Here is a 14,773-nt window from a genome sequence, read left to right as displayed (position 1 = left end):
CCAGTGATGATTATCAGCTCAGCCTAACCTTCCTGGCTTCAAATGAACGGGTTTCCAAGGCTGCAGGTGCTTTCTCTTTGCTCCATCCCCCAGAAAATCCCTGGTAATTAGGGCTCTCTCTTTTTTCCAGGACGCACCTCCAACTCCTCCTGCCCTTCTCGTATCAATCAAATCCGCTACCACGTAAATTCAGGTGTGCTTTGAGAGCTCCTCCTTTCCAGAGACCAGCCCCAGAGCCGCGAGGACGGGAGGCTGCATCTCAGCCGAGCAGAAGGTGAACTTCATCGTTATTTCTTTTCTAAGGAATGAGTCCCGAGGGCTGCAGGCGGCCAGGAGGAGCCTCCGCGCTGCCTTTCCACCCTCCCACCCGGCTTCCGGCTACGCCGGGGCCCGGCAACCAGGAGGATTTCGGTGCGGGGCGGCCCCGGGCCGGCCCCTTTGTTCGCGCGGGCCGCAGGGCCCGCCCGTGCCCCCGTAGGCGGCGGTCGGGAGGAGGGAGGGAGGTGGGGAGGGGGGAGCCGCGCTGCCGGCCCAGCATCCCCCGGCCCCGCATCCCCCTCCGCCAGCATCCGCCTCCGCCAATCCGGGCCGCCCGCCGAGCTCCCTCCTTCCCGGCTGGGCTCCGCCGCGGCCGTGCAGGGAGTGGCACGGCGGCCGCCTGCCAGGGGCTGCAGCCTGCGGCGGCACGGAGGGTCCCGCTCTGCTCCCCGGCGGGCTGCGAGAGGGTAAGGGGGATGGCGGGGAGGGGAGGGAGCGCCTCTGCGAGCCCACGCCGCGCCGGCAACAAAGGAGGGGATGAATGAAGGCGGCGAGGGAAGAGCCCGGAGGCAGCCGGGTCTGTGGCGCTGTCAGCGCCGCGATCCGCCGCTCGGGCTCCTTGTAGGAGGCTTGGCCGCGGGAAAGCATTGTCCTTGGTCGGGGGGGAAAGGCACCGTCCTTGTTACGGGCTGAGCTCGGTGCCAGGAGGGATGGGGCTCCCGCCGCTGCCGTGCTGGTCCCCTCTGCCTTTGCGGGACCGGGAGCACCCACCGGCCGGTGGGCAGGGAGCTCGGGTGGGAGCGTGCGGCGGTGGGGCTGGCGTGGTGCACACACAACACCTGCACACACACACACACACGGCTCCAGCCCTGACCGGCACCTCCGCGGCTGGGTGTTGGTTCGGTAGCAAACACACCCGCTGGGCTGGTCACAGCAAATGGCTCTGGCTGGGAGCAGCTGGAGAAGCAGGGGCCTGATGCTAGGAAGATGGAGATAAGAGTGGGTGTCATCATCAATTGCTCAGTGCTGAGCGAGTTTTGGTTTTGAAACGGGAGGAGAATTTTCTTTTGTCTCCGGGAAGCTGGACTGCTTGCTGGGCTCAGTCTCCTCTCTGGATTTTTGTTCTTTAAGCATTCAGATATCGACATTAACTACATGCTATAGGATTTGATGGGGTTTTTTGTCTGTGGCAGGGAGGTGTGCTTCTGAGGAAGGCCCCGCTGGGTCGGGCTGGTGGCATTCACGTACTGCTCGGGTTGTGAATGGCAGGGCAGATGGGGCAGATCTCTGCCGCTTGCATCTCCCGATACCAACCAGCAAATGGTCTGCATGAGGAAGCACCCAGGGATGGAGGCAGAGGCACGCGTTGTTATCTCCGAGGTATCTAGGCAGGCTGCAACTGCATTTGGGAAGTGCTGGGAGACAAAGCACTGTGTCAGCACCGACTGTTATTTGCCGCTCCGTTGAGCGTCAGTCTCATAGGCCTGCACACTCTGTCTCAGAAACTCATCCTGCTGGAATGGATGTCAAGTTTCACCAGCCCATCCGCCGCTGTTGGCTAGAAGCGTTTCCTTGAGGGTGACTTGCAATTTGAGAAGGATTGGGCTGTACGTGGACAGAGATATTTTTGGGGTGCCTTGTTGGCCTTAGCCTCTGCCCTGCTGCCTGCTAGGCAGCATTTCTCTCCCCAGCAGTGCTTCAAGAGAGCCCCTTTAATCGGCACGCATCAGTCCTGTCCTGTCATTGCTGGGGAGGTAATGCTTTAAACATGGTGCAGCTGCCTATTCTTAAACTTAGGTCTGGGATTTGGAGTTTTAAGACATTACCTGCCTGCTGTTATAGCCTGCCAGGGCTAGAAAAGAGTCTGCATCGAACAGCTGTGTTCTGATGAGAAGGTGTCACAGTGCCTGCCAGGAATCACTGAGAGCACAGGACTTCAAAGGCTCAGCCCTGAGACAAGCCACAAGTTAAACCGTTAGCACCAGCCATTACAGGCTGTGCTGGAACCAGTCTGTCATCTCAGGAGCGCTCTGTGTGTGGGGCCTGCCTTCAATTAAGGGAAAACCTGTGTGTTTCAGGAGGTGCTCTTAAGATAAGTATGGACTGGATTATCTACTGAGGCCGAGGGTTGGTATGCACTTCTCTTCTGCTTGGCTTCCTGCCGCCTCTAGCCTTGGAGGCTGCCATAATTTACTCCAGCAAGTAGCAGTTCAGTTCCTGGCGGTTCCTGGCGTGTTTCCTCTTTCTCCCCACTTGTGCTTTTGCTCTGCCAGAAGAAATGATGAAGAGCCCAAAGAGGGATTTTCCAGTGTCCAAGGATGCGGCTATGTAAGAGCATATATGATGCCAGTTCTTCTTCCCTTGTGTTACTGGGTGGTTAAAATTAGTAAGGGCACAAATTCCGCCTCCTGTTTTTATTTATCAAAATGCCTCCTCTATCCTTGAAACTCAGGGAAATGAATAATTTTTTTTTTTTTTTGGAGGGGGTCATAATTGAGGTTAGGACAAGAGACAATATATAAAGCAAGTTCCATCCCCCAGACACATGGTATCGGGACCACTCTGCGGAGCGTATACAATGCATGGAAGGTTTATATACTGACTTTTACAGCTCTGGGAAAGCCCAGGTACAGGTAGCTAGACCTGAACATAACTTGTTGCTAACCTATGTTAGATATTAGTATGGATTTATTTATAGAGATACCTATAGGTATTTATAGAGTTATCTATTTTTTAAATAAGTATCTTGTGACTTGTTTTCTCCTTCCATCTCCTAAGGGGTCTGAGCACAAGAATGACTAAGGAAGTTGCTGACATGGGGCGAGACAGCATGTTTTCACTGAGTTAGAGACAGCCAGCAATCTCTGGCGGCTGTTCTTTTATCGCTGTTCTTGTGATATGTACAGGAGAATTTCATGGTTGCTTGGGAGAGCACCCTGGCTAATAGTACTGGCAGTGTTGGACCCCAGCAAGACTGGGGCTTTGTTGTACTGGTCAGTTTTCTAAACCAACCAGATTAGGTTAAGTTGCTGAATAAAGAAAACAAACTGTCCCAGGTCACTGAAGAAGCCCAGGTTAGAGAGAGGAATTGGACTTGGTCTTCCTGAGTCCTGCTCTGATCCTGCCTTCTCCGTGCTACCGTCCTTCCCGTCCCACGTGAAAGCTCTCCTCTCTGTGGCTGACGGAGAAACACAGAAGTCTGTCAGTGTGTCGATGTACGACGTCTCTTTCTTCAGTACCACCCTGTTCTCAGAGCGTTGCCCCTGTTCTGCGGATATGACCCTCTGTGCTGTGTTTGTCTTTTGTACTTTGTTGAACTGCGATGCTAAACAGGACAAATCAATTTCACTTTCCTCATAGTTGGATTTTATTTCTTGCTCTTATATGATTGTGCAGTAGCTCTTGCTGTAGCTACCAGTGGAAAAATGACTTCATTTCATGTGACTCTGAGTCTGGCACCTTAAACTGATAATTACTGCTATTCCTGAAAAAAAATTCCAAAGAAACCCCATTAAAAAAAAACAACCCCACAATATTTTTGCATCAGACTTTTTGGAAATCATTCCCATGCAGTGGCATGGTTTTTGTTATCTCCTTCTAAATGAGTGAAACTGTGTGTGTAAAATAGCTGCGGTTGTTTCAGATGCAGCGTGAGCAAAGAAAGGTGTGTGAAGAAATAAACCCAAGTGTTGTCATATTTCATTCTCACAGATTTTTGGGGTTTTTTTACTTCAATTTGATGAAATCAGAAATGATGCTGACTTGATTAGGCACCGGAATTAGGTGGTACTTTCCTTTCAGTGACTGATTTTTGTTATGCTAGTGTTTACCCCCTGGACAGTTGTAGAGACCTGTGGTATGGACGAGCGAAACACCCTGCTGCAGATTCTGAGCCAGTGGTGAAACCCCAATCTCCTCGTCTGTGCTGAAGCACAAAGGGAATCTGAAGTTTGTTTGGTTTATTTTGAGAGTTAATGTTCTGAACTCTGATGTTCGGTCCCTTGATAATTCCATTTGTGCCTGGGAAAGCCAAATGATTATTTTTAAAAAGTATTTATTCTCTGTGTCTATAAAGTAAACACTTCGGAAAGACTTCCAAAATCCTTTGATGTGTTGGATATGCAGAGAGGTAGCGACGTCTAAAAGAGTCAGGCAACTATTCATCTCTACCACTGTTTTTTGAGTAAACTCGGGGAAAATCTTTTCCTTCTCTGTATCTGTTTCTCCCACGTACAAAATGAGTGATGCAGCTCTGACCTCCTTTGAGGTCTATGAATGAAATGCTCGTGAATATTGGGTATTTGGATCTTGGAACTATTTAATCATTTTTTGGTGCTTTTTAATCCCTCTCCTGTGCTCCCACGCACAGATCCTTTAAAAAGATAGTACAAATAAAACTGTATTGCTTGTGCCAGAGCTCTTGGTCAAAATTAATCCTATTTTATTTTGGTGAATAACTTATGTACTGTAGTAAAGGCTACATGGATATTGGTTATGCTGGAAGGGCTTCACAAAAATTTGGGGTGGCAGAAAGGTCAAGAGATCATCTGCTGTTCCAGGTTAGGTCTGTCTTCATCTCTGTCATTTAAGGCAGAGGTTTGAAGTTGTTTTTTTTTTAACTATTTTTTAAAGAATAGTGTGGGCAATTGAGGGAGTTTCTGCAGCCTCTCTGGACAGTCTAGTTCAGTCTGAACGATGTTGTAGTCAGAACTGTGTAGTGTGTGTCTTCCCTTTTGTTTTATTTGTTGCCATTGTCACTTTGTGTCTCTGCCTGTTATTGTACAAAGGATGAGTGCAAAGGTGTTGCATTGACAAAACCAGCACAATTTCTTTTGCAGCATAAACTTCTCTTGCAGCACATCCTCTGGAGGGGCAGAGGAAGGCTTCCTTCCAAACCAAGGCACCAACTTCTGGTGTAGTCACTAACAAAGGCTTTTTCTGGCTGATCTGTTCTTTTTCTTCCTTTGACATATTCCTCCCCCATTTATGTGTTGCATCATGCTCTGAAAACTTCTGTGTCCGCCAATTAGTGCTGGAAACTTTTCAGCAATCCTGACAGGCGCAAAAAGCAGCTGCCTGTTGAAACAGTGTTTTCCCATCCCTTGCAGACTCCCATTCGTGACCTGCGAGCGCATCCCCTGGATGTCCTGGCTGGGGAACAAACCTCCCTAGGAAAAGAGGCCTCTCCTGGAAGATCTGGATGCGCACTTAAATCATGAGTGCGGTTCATGGGCTTTTTAGCCTCATATTTGGCTGTCATACTGTGTGCTATACTGCCTCAGTGGCTCTCGTCAGCCCTCCATGTGAAGCATATCCTACTGACTGAAGTCTGCTCCTTGACTATATTTAGCATATAGCTATTTGTTTTATAACTGGGATCCTTACTATGCAAACTGGAGTAGGTCAGTCCGTAACCTTGAATATATGCTTCCCCCCCCTCCTTTCCTCTGGACTTCTGTTTCCCAGCTGGTGAGTTTGGGATGTTCTAGCAGATGACCAATCTGCCAGCCATTCCTCATGGAGATTTAATGATGGACGATATGGCACAAAAAAACAGGCTTGTGTGGAATATGCTGCTGAGGCAGGGGAAGCTGTTTTGCCTTATCAGGTTCATATTTTACATGTCCATTTACGTCGGCTTTTACTGGGATCTATGAAGTAGCTTTTTGAACTTGCTAAATCTCTTCCATGGGAAAAATTTAGAGCTTATATGTATATTTATATATATATTTTTAGTAAATGATACTGACAATAAGCAGTAATTATTAACAATAATTCCTTCTGCAAGCTTAATCTTGATGTCTCCAAAGGATCCGCAAGCACTTTTTCCCTTTTTCTTTCTGAATCCCTGCTTGAAGCACATTGGCTAGATGATAGGAAGGTGTGGGAGCACTTGCAGCACGCTGACACGGAAATGTCAAAGTCAAATGGTGCTTCTGGGTTATAATATGGTTCAGGTTTATGGAGTGCTATGATATACTGTGCCTTAGGGTGCCGGGAACATTGATTGCTATTGTTAGAAGAAGTGACAACTTGGTTTTTGCTCTTCCTTTTTGGTTGAAGCAGGACCAGTCTGCATTAAGAGATGTTTTGCCAGCGCTCTGCATCGTAATGTACTCAGGCTGCTGCTTGTAACCACTCTATACTTGCTTGGCTAGACGAAATTATATCTTGATCTCTGTACAAAATCGTGATTGTGGTCTTGCCTGCATTAGAGGAGAGATTAGCGACACTTGCGGTGTAGAAACAGCTCGTTTCTGTAAGCAGTGAAGGAGCAGCTGGGGACACACGGCAGCTCTGTAAAGCTCTGGCTAGAATGTGCAGTGCGGTGGGTTGATCCATCTGTCCTGCCTACCTGCACGTGGGCTGGGTTCACCCCACCAGCATCGCTCTTATCTCCAGAGATACCAAACGTTAAATCCCGTTTTAGCACCAATCCAGCCAGCCAGACCTGTTCCTTTTGGCTGCAGGCATCTATACATCCAGCACTGCTCTATGTGTGCTTCCCAATGGCACGGTAGCGTGTAGATGGAAATGCTGATTAAAACCAGGCTGTGGAGCAGTGCAGCTCTTGCAGGGTCTCGATTGACGGCCTTTCCCAGATGTGTGTGCGGTGACAGCCCCTCTTGTCCTAGCCAGCCCAACAAGTCTTGCTGGAGCACGGGCAGCACATTGTGCACATTCAGTCTCCACACCTGCCTTGCAACCTGACCGTGTAGAATGGTATTTTCTTTTTTCACCCCTAGAAACTGTCACCTCTAACCTCCCCTGGTATAAGGTGCTAGGTAGCCATCCTATGGTGCTGTTGTGGCTTAGAGGCTTTGAGCTAGGATCTCTCTTTCTCCACGGCCTCTGCAAGGCAGATGGTAAGGTGGGGGTGAGAGGAACCACAGGGAGGGAGTAATGTAACAATGTTGACGGGTAGGATCCATTTTGATATAACTTGCCAAAATGATTATGGTTTTGGTAACTGATAGGGGTGCAATTTGAATAAGAGATGTGTTCCTTCTTGTAACAGGTTTGTGAGCTATCTAAACTCCTAGGTTTTCTAAGCACCTTTGTACTGGAGTTGGGGGTGGTGAAGTAGGAAGCTCGGTAACTAATGCACTGTCCGAAAGCAAGCTTTCTAGAATACTGGCCTCCCTGTCCCCACCACGGGTTATGGTGGGAGTCGTGCAGATATGTTGGTGTCGGCTGAGGTCTGAGGAAATTGCAGTATTTGTAGAGGCTCAGGAGAAAGCAGCAATTAGTGCTCGTAGCCCTGGGGTCAGCGTCTTCAGTGGGAGGCTGAGTGCGGACTGGTGAATCAGCAGGGAGGAGGAGGGTGCTCCAGGGAAGAACTGTGTCCGGCACTGCTCTGCCTCCACCAGCACCACGATGGGAAGCAGGGTGCTTGAGTGCGGGGGGAGTGATGGGGCTCACACAGTGCCGTGGTGCTCCAGGGAGAGCGGGTTTGCTCCTTTGTAGCATCTTCGGTTTGGTGATATCAGATCTTTCAGTAGGTACCAGTGGTGCAACTCTCCCGGTCTACCACCTTTCTATTCACCAGCTCGGTCCCATTATTATCTCTCTAAGTGGAAAGAAGATTACTGTGGCAGAAGAAAGCAGGAGTCCTGGCTCAGTGCTGCATTTCAACTCTGAGATGATGGTCTGTGTTTCCTTTCCAGCTCACCTCCCATTATGTCTCAGCTTACTCTTTAACAGTCAGAGTGCGAAGGTGGGTTAGTTATTCTTTCAGCTTTTGGGAACAGTTGCTTTATTTCAAGGAATGAAATGATGTTAACTCATAGTATTTGACATAGGCCTGGTGAGACGTCACCTGGGATGCAGCGTGCATTTCAGGTTTCCCATGTCTAAACCAGACCGAATTCAAGCGATGCAGGTTTAGAGAATGTCTCCGAAGATGAAGCAGGAAACGGTGAGTCTCGTATCTTGGGACCTCTCCAAGGAGAGCTTTGCTTGTTCAAAATGACATAGTGAAGGCGGAGAAAGGGCAAAGCTGTCTCATGGGGGCTGGGCACAATGGGAGAGTGTCAGAGTTGTGCAAAGGGCACAGTAGGTACGTGGGCAGAAGGTGGGCTTGAATAAATCTGGGCTGGCAACTGGTTGGGGGGTTCCCAGCCAGCAGAGGCTGAAACCAACACTGTAGAACTGCAGGAATGAAAAACCTTGTAAGGTAGAGTGTAAGGTAGTTGTGCAACTAACGGAAAGGTGTTGCATGAGGTTCACGGTAGGCTCTTCCTATCCTGTATCCCTGTCTGAAGGTTCAGCAGCTTGTGGTGAGGAGGCAGGGTCCGTTTTCCCTTACTGTACGTTGTTTGCAGTGGGGCTTTTTTGAGGGGGTTCTGTCAGAGTTCCCCTGCAGTGCCAGTGGCCTGGGCAAGGCTTTGCTCTCGTTCCCGCTCCAACGGCCAGGTCTCACTGCGTACCGAATTGCACTAAATGTGTCATCACGTTAACGTGATGACTTTTCCTAGTGCGCTTGAGAATGTGTGTGTAGATACTGGGCAGCATTAGTGGGACACAGCGGGGGCTTCAGTGGCAAGCCCAGTGTGTCCCCAGGCATCTTCTATTGCACCAGAAACATGTTGCATTCTACTCCTATTTTCTTTGCTAGCTTTAAATCAAATAATCTGCAAGTTTAAACTGGTACAACTGCACTACCATCAGACAGGCTGTCATAACATTGCACTGAAACTGAAATCAAAATTCCTAGTTTCAAAAAACTTAAATTTGCAAAGAGAAAGAGAAGAAACCAGCGAGGCCAGTTGTTTCCTATTTTCAGCTCTTTGTTGCTCCAGCCTTTCAGTTACAGTCTACAAACCAGGGCTGGTTTGCAAAGTCGTCTTCATTGCAGGTGCAAGTTGTAAAAAGTGGGGGGGGGGGGGGGGAAATCAGGGTGATAGAGCCCTGGGTCCTGTTTTTGTTTCATAATCAAGGTCCAGGGCAGAGGTAAGATTACAGAAGCGCACAAATCAAAGTCTATACGTTAACCTGAGCTCCAGTGAATAACAGATTAAGTGCCAGGGTGAGCTTTAATGTTGCACTAAATCAACCAGTCAAAAGCCAGGAAATCCAAAAGTTCAGATCCTTCTGTAGCTCTGCACAGGGTGCGTAGCATGGCTGAGTTATTATATAGCTCATATTTAATTAAAGAAATCGTTTCTCCAATCGTAAAATACCAAGCCATTTTAATGGAATATGTTTATCATGTATCACTCCTTTCCTGCACTCTGCCTGCTCTCCTCACGTCTGTTTTCCAGATACTGCTTATGACAAATAACACTTTCTGTGAATAGGAAGCTTTGGATTTTGCCAAAGCCGCTTGAATTGCAGAGAAACCTTTCATGGCATTGAATAGCCTTTGGATCAAGTCTGAATTGACCTGAAGATAGCAGTTCTGAAATCTCTGTGTATATTCTGTTCCCTTCCCACGTGAGCTGTGCAATTTTGGTGTCATTCCCCAATATATTTCTGCAGGGTCACTGTCCCCGGCCCCCAGGGCTTAACTCCGGGGACCAGAAACTCCTGCAGATCCAAGACCATCTCCAGGGTTTTTCCCACAAATTAGACATAGTTTTTCTCTGCAATTAGTGCAGAATTGTTGCTATCTACTCTATCAGTCTTCAGTAGGCGTTTTGCCAGCATGGGGAGCATAAGCTCATCAGCAAGTCCATAATTACTCCTCAGTTTGTATATAATGACTTCCTTGAATGTCCTTCATTTTTTTCCCCTTACTTTGCCTCAGGTTTTGCATTGTGGTTTTTAGTTAGTGTGCAACAGGATGTTTTTGCTCATTCTTCCTTTAATAACCATTGTTTTATAACTAAATCACAGGGTGATTAGTCTGTCATGGTGGTTAGAACTAGCTTAAAAAATTTCTAAGCTTTTAAATAAAAGGCCTCTAGGCTTTCCCTTTGCAGTCTGTGCTAATTATAACAAAACTTGAGTGAGAAAGAAGACTAAACACAGGCTTTTTTAGAGGTTAACAACCTTTCAGACATGCAAGGGAGACTACATAGTAATAACAGAGCTTTATTGCTGAAGAACCTATGAATTCTTCAACTGCAAGGAAGAAAAAAACCTGATAGCTGACAGATGATACCAGGATCCCCTGGTTTTCCTGGTGTGTAACTAAGGCAATACATTAATTTTTTTTTCATTCCTGAAGTACTCTACCTCTGTTCCCTCTATGGGAGAAGGAAATGTTTTCTTGGGAGAGGACTCTGACCTTAATTAAGAATGAGCGTCTCTTATTTCCTCTATACTTCAATTAAGTGAACAGATTTAATCCTAATCTGCCATGTGCTTCAGAATAGGTTTTTGATTGCTTGTCAGAAGGAGTAACTAATCGGAGAAGTGAGAAGGCAATGGTATGATTACCTTGGATCGGATGGAACATCTTAAGGAATTAAGAGATAAAATTGCCCTTTCTTCTCAGCATAATCTCTGTTTAGCAAAGCTGCAGCTTGGATTTATCAGATCTTGTGTCTATGTTGATCAGATTCATTTCCTACCCCTTTAGCAGAAGACTGAGAGGTTTGAGCCTGGCCTTTGGATTTTGATTTCAAGGAAATTTCTCTTCTTAAACCCCTGGCCCATCTTTGCAGCGTGGCCGGGGTTGTGGGGTCGTGACCCTGGGCCACCAAATCTTTACCTGTCCTTGCCTCTGGCGTGGGGTCAGTTGGGCAGTAATGTGTCCTGGAGTAACGACCCTAGGAGATGGAGCTTTGTTGCCTGAGAATCTCATTTTCCTGGAGCAGGGAAAGTGCAGAAAAGCTTGGAAATATGAAGTGGATGCAACCAAATGCTCAGAAACAAGAAATGAAATAAGATACTGATTCTTTTTGAAGTTACATGAAGTTTAGGCTAGTAAGGGTTTTGTATAAGGCTTAATAAATGAATACCAGAGTTGGCACTGAAAACTTTTTGCTTATTGTTGAAGAGAGTGAAGAGCTCCTCCAGCCATCAGTGGAGCAAATCCTTCTCTAGCAGTTTGTTTTCAGGGAGATGTTGGGCTCCAGGTTCCGTTGTCAGCATTTACAGTGCCTGGTGCTGAAGGTTTCTGCAAGCAGTAATGCTGTTTGCAGCAGAAGGCTCCGCATGGGGAGTGCGACGCCTGTGAGAATGAATTGCTGGAACTGGCAGTTGCGTGTCTGCGGGGAGCAGGGTTGTTCTCGGGCTGTGCTAAGGTAGGTTTGCTCTTGTCCAGAGTCCCAGGGGGTCTTGAATGACAGAACCAAACCCAGAAACCTGCTCAATGCTCTGTACTATTTCTGAAATAAAAAGACAGAACATGGGTAGAAAATTAAGTTCCTGCTTTTCTGCTTAACGCCTCTGAATATGAATGCAAAGGATGTGTCAAAACTGAAGTGCTGTTGGACCTTCCCCAGCTACCATTGTGTGGCAGCGTGCGGGATTGTTTCCCTTTCCTGTAGAAGACAGGGATTTACCTTGCAGGCATAAAATGCCCTTTCCACTGCTCCATATGGAGTCGCTGTTATTACATTGTCAGAGCAGCTGCAGACAGAATTCCTGGTCTTTCCAAGCTGCATGTTTATTACTAATGCAAGAGTCTTTGTGCGGATTCAGCCACACCTCCACATCATCTTCAGATAGCCCTGAAAATGGCTGAACCTCCCCTTGTGTTCCCTGCGCTTGCAGATGTGCTGCCATGGGGCTGCATCCCAAACCCTGGGATTCCTCATCCTTACGTGAGGAAAGCTGGCATAGTGTTTTAAATAATTGCACAAACAATTGCTTCTCAAAAGATTATCTTAGACAGGAGTAGATAAAACCAGAAAGACTTTATTGTGCAAACCTTTCCCTATCCAAATATTTGTCTTTGAAGTCACTGGTTGTTTGCATGAGTCAAGATTGTTTAAAAAAAAAAAAAAAAAGTGCTTTGCTACTGCTCTGCATTGTCTTTGTTTAGCATTAACCTTTCGTACAACATGATAACTTTGATTTCCTTCAGTCTGATAACTAGATACTGTTCTTTACCTTTTTTTTTTATGGGCCCTTCTCCTGAAAAGGTGTGTGCATGACTGGCTGCGAACTTCAAATTTAATTTCTTACATGTGGATTTCCAAACTTAGAAAATTAGAAACCTAAAATTTGGTACTCACTTTTTTGGCTATGTATTTAATTTTAAGAAATAAGGAGTTATTTCCTCACAAAATATTGTATACATGCAACTGTTACAACAGTGTTCAGATAGACCCAGTCTAAACTCCCCTTGGGTCTGCATTTGCAATGAAATCCCTGTGCCTTGCCTAGGGTTTCGTGTTGGGTAAACACTCCTTACATCTAGATCCATCCAGAAGGAAGCACCAGGCACAGGGTGGGAGTCAGGCCAACTCAGCCTGGTGTCTGGAAACCTGTTCCTGTGTCTTGCAGCTGTTTCACTCAACATGTCGAGGTGAACAGATCCTTAGATTGGCGTTTACCCACGAGGGCTTTCTTCTGGGGAGCATGCTGAACCTGGGAGCCCACTTTGTTGCTTATGTCCATCTTGAACGGGTATTCCACGTGGCAAGCAAGTACTCATGTGCCTTGTTAAGGGTAGGAAGGGTGGATGAAGCAGAGAAACTGGTGGGTAAGCTGTATTGCCAAGACTGCCAAAGGCTTTTGCTTCCAACCCTTGTTTTGTGTTAGTCATCTGCCACATTTGAGAAATAATTGAAGTCTAAGCTTCTTCAATTGTTTCTCTGTTTTTAATGCGTGCTGTTCTGATGCCTGGCCAGCGTTGTGGGTACTTGTGTATCCAGATATATTGCTCCTGGTGAAAGGTATTTTCTGGATGTACATCTGTACTTAGTTAAGAACTGTTCCCCTTTTTGAATCTGAGCTTAGGTGACTCAGATCCAGCTGTCCCCTTTTCTGATGGAAAGACAGAGAACAGAATATTTTGGTCATTTGAAGCAGGCTTTCATATTGTACATTCCTGGGATGCTTTTCTTGGTTGTGGGAACAGACAGAACCATTCATCCCAGTATGAAAAGATTGCAGGAAGAATCTAACGGAGATCTAGAAAATCCTTTTAATCTATGTCATCTTGGAAAAAGAAGAAAAACAAAATAAGCAGAGCTGGTGGCCCCAGAGTATCCACAGGGACAGATGGGTTCTTCTTACAGTGTCTGAAGAAAGTCACATTTCCATGAGGGTATATGGGAAGGCAAAGCTTACAGCTTGTGCAGGTAATATAGGGGGTAGGAAAGAGAAAATGGCTCATGCGTTATGCCACGCGCGGCATCATATTTGCCTGTGTTCAGCATCTACTGCTGGAAACAGGTTTTTCAGAAGGGCTCTGTTAATAGAGCCTGTTGGGCTGCCGAGGGTACATACGGGAGCTCAGGGCAAGTTGTTATCGCTAATGGAGCAGGGCAGTGCCCTGTGGAGATACTGGCCTGCGTCCCAGGCCGAGGATATTTCTGCAGCATAAAAGCTGCATCCCTCAGTTGGACGATAATGTGGGACTTGAATGGCTCAGGGCAGCGCCGCTCAGCGTGGTGGAGATGACCTAATGGTGTAATTCGGAAGAGCTCTGTGCTCGGCGTTCAGAGCTTCCTGAAAATCTGCTCATACATTTTTCTGTTGAAGGAGGGGAGAAACTAGTAACAGAGAAGGAGTATCTGTCCCTAGCAGCAGCTGTAGACTTCTTTAAAACATGTCCCAGATGTTTATTTTTATCTATGTATTTCTAACGAGCTGCATTTATGGTAAAATTTTCTCAAGTTCATCCTCATTCCCCTGTGTGATAATGAGCGTGCAGGTACACGCTAAGGCAGTCACCCCTGTGTCCTGGCTTTGGCTTTGGTCATTCTGCAGCTCTTGGAGATGAGAATGAACTTTAGATACGTGAGTTAACCCCAGCAGACTTTCCTACGAACCGAGCGGGGCTGGGCATGCAGCGGGTGTTGGGGTGGGATGCAGGGTGGCACTTCAGAAGTTTTTGGATCTGGTGTGTGGCGTGGAGCCCCCAGTATGGCTGTGAACTAGTCATGGTGAGTGTATTTCTGGATAAAAGCAGCTATCTGTTTAGAGGGTAGCTTAATTAGCAGCCTGTGGAGTCCATTTGTTTTTTCAGCATTAGTATGTTGAAAGCTAATGTGTTTGCATAAAGGATTCTGGCAGAAATCTTTATGCCGTGGGAATGCATTTCCCCTTATTTCTCTCCCCCTGCGTAAAAATAAAGTCCAGTCATCCTGAGAAGGAGCAGAATATCACAATATCCTGTGACTTGTGTGGCCAGCTGATCTTCAGGGATAATGAGTAGTGGAGAGAGAGAATGAAGTGAAGCTCCTCATCTCCTCATAGATGAGCAGCAAAACAGAGGAACAGACTAAATCCACTGTCTCCCTAAAGTTTATGTGGTTCTGGCTGCAAAGTTAGGGATCCAGAGACTCCCTCTAACAAAAGCCTGAAAAACTGTAAAATATTTTTATTCTTCTGGCATCCTTTCCTGCTTAAATTCTTCTCTACCACTGTTTTATCCTTCCCCTGTGTCCTTTAA

The 14,773-nt window shown here is 46.9% G+C and overlaps 1 protein-coding gene across 10 annotated transcripts in view; it reads left to right on the top strand.

Annotated features, from left to right (window-relative positions):
* Window positions 1-14,773, top strand: part of CLIP2 (CAP-Gly domain containing linker protein 2) — a 101,014-nt gene that overhangs the window by 17,020 nt on the left and 69,221 nt on the right. For 5 of the 10 annotated variants that reach the window (XR_008579844.1, XM_054847186.1, XM_054847185.1 and 2 more), the window contains exon 1: window positions 506-725. The gene's annotated coding sequence lies outside the window, so the exon portion shown is untranslated. Of the gene's footprint in view, window positions 1-2; window positions 275-504; window positions 726-14,773 lie in introns of those variants that run through there. The other 5 variants (XM_054847180.1, XM_054847177.1, XM_054847184.1 and 2 more) reach the window with 3 other exon arrangements.

The sequence above is a fragment of the Grus americana genome, chromosome 19 (genome assembly GCF_028858705.1).
Source record: "Grus americana isolate bGruAme1 chromosome 19, bGruAme1.mat, whole genome shotgun sequence".
In the NCBI taxonomy this organism is placed as follows: Eukaryota; Metazoa; Chordata; class Aves; order Gruiformes; family Gruidae; genus Grus; species Grus americana.
Note: the sequence above shows the minus strand (reverse complement) of the source record. Positions and strands in the feature narration are given on the sequence as shown.